The following is a 2,106-nucleotide window of genomic DNA, read 5'->3' as shown; positions in this document are numbered from 1 at the left end:
TTTTTAAACAAAAAGAACAAGTTACCGAAGTGCCTTTTTACTTTCAGGAAGACACTTTGCAGCAGGACAAGTGCTGCTTTGGAGCAGCCGTAGGTGTTTTCGAAGCAGAAAAAATGCTGGTATAGAAGCTACTGGTGCTTTAGGAGCAGATATAAAATTTTCCACACATTAGTTGGAGTTCAGAGCACTGTTGAAGCATATCGTATATGCTTCAACAGTGCTCGTATATTTCTTATAGAAGATATTTAACAGACAACAATCAATGTGAACGTTGTGTAGCAAACAATGACAGGTTATCAAAAAGGTGCTGTGAAAGGAACTACAATTTAATATACTAGTATTTGTGGCAGAAATTGAATGAAGCTGGAAAAGCTGAGCACCACATTTTAGAATCAAACACAGTCCTATATAAGTATTACCAAAGAAGCAGTAGAGAATTGGTATGAGATAAAAGCAATCCTGCTCATTTTCATATTTCATCGCGTTAGCCTGCATGTCTAGCTGAGAAAAAAATAGCCAAGTGAGCTGTATGCTTAATAAGCCAATTCTTGTCGCACATATGAGATCAGAGTTGATAATACAGCACAATATTTGCTAAGTGGGATGATAGTACACAGATTATTTTAGTTTTTTAGGGACTTTCCAGTTAGTAAGACAGTAAAAGTTCGATATTCTCATTTGCTCAGTGTCATGTCATAGCAGGTTTGGAGCAATTACTAACATATATCGCTGTTCGGAGCAGCATGGAGCAGCAATTATCGTTTAGAGCATTATGGAGCACTTGGAGCAGCACTTCCATCCCTGAGAATCGCACTTGCACAGACCTTGTATTAATATTTAAAATGAAATGTGCAGGTTAGTTGGGTCATGACAAATCTGCTCCTTCTCCTTCATAATATTTGACGTATACTATTCAAACTCGATTTGGAATTACCCGACCAAAATTACTATTTGCTTCGAACCCGAATTTCACTATTCACAAAAGCCTAATCACCTGTGCTCAAGGTGAGTGTTGGCTACTTGTATTTCTACACTGAAACCTCGATATAACAAGCCCAGGTGTAAAACCAAATATTGATTTTAATGAAGTAAATGAAAAATATTCTTGCTCTAAATATAGTGCTAGGAACAAACCTCTACAAAAAATTTTCGTCTGTAACAAACTTATTTTAGTGTAAGATGCGACTTTGTTATAATGAGGTTAGAGAAAATGAGGAATGAGAAGTGCAGCTTTAGACTACCTTTCAAACATTTACCTGACATCAAGGGTAATGTGCGTCTCAACAGTGAACATTCACAGCCTTTCCACCACGGTGATAAAAGATAACGAAGCAGTGGTTATGGTTCGTCGAGTAGTATAGTAAAGACTGCTACAGTGAACTTAGTCATTGTCATTGCTGGTCATATTGAGCAAATAAAGACATACAATCCGGCTGTTTCTGTTTTTGCATGATGCATATTGTCTAGTCTACAGCAATTTCAAAATGAAAGCCTGTAGAACACGGGAAACTCAGTTGTTTCAAAAGTACCACAACGGCGTGACACTCAGTCTTTGAGGATCACTCACAGCACGTTACTGTCAGTCGTGGCTCAATGACTTCAGTCCTGATTTGACATCCCCTAATGCGACAAAAGGGGTGTTCAGAATAGGAATTCGACTTTTAACCTATTGTGCACCACACAATTCGGCTGAGGAAGTTTATGAGTTCATATAGCCTGGTATATATCATCGAGATTGTAGTGAGTGTATTAGATAAACATACGAAGGTAGATTTTAAGTGCTTCAATTACACGCTGTTGAACAGAAGTGAGTGAAATTCGCAAAGATTTTATGGGAGCAATACATGTTCCATGCAGAGCTTATCTGCCAGAATGCTCAGATGAGTTACTGCAAAAAGCAACAAGTTTTATCGGTGAACTCTTCATTGCTTAAATGAATTACAGATGGAACGTTTGGGATGGAATGACCCGTATTTATACTGCAGTAGATAAAGTAAAAAAATGAAATGTGGTGATGTCATCTCAAAAATACAAGTTGTACACAACAAGGGCACTTGCGAACGTACGTGAATGAGTGAGTTATAGATTACACCTCATAGAACACTG

The sequence above is a fragment of the Rhipicephalus microplus genome, chromosome 10 (assembly GCF_043290135.1).
Source record: "Rhipicephalus microplus isolate Deutch F79 chromosome 10, USDA_Rmic, whole genome shotgun sequence".
Lineage (NCBI taxonomy): Eukaryota > Metazoa > Arthropoda > Arachnida > Ixodida > Ixodidae > Rhipicephalus > Rhipicephalus microplus.
Note: the sequence above shows the minus strand (reverse complement) of the source record.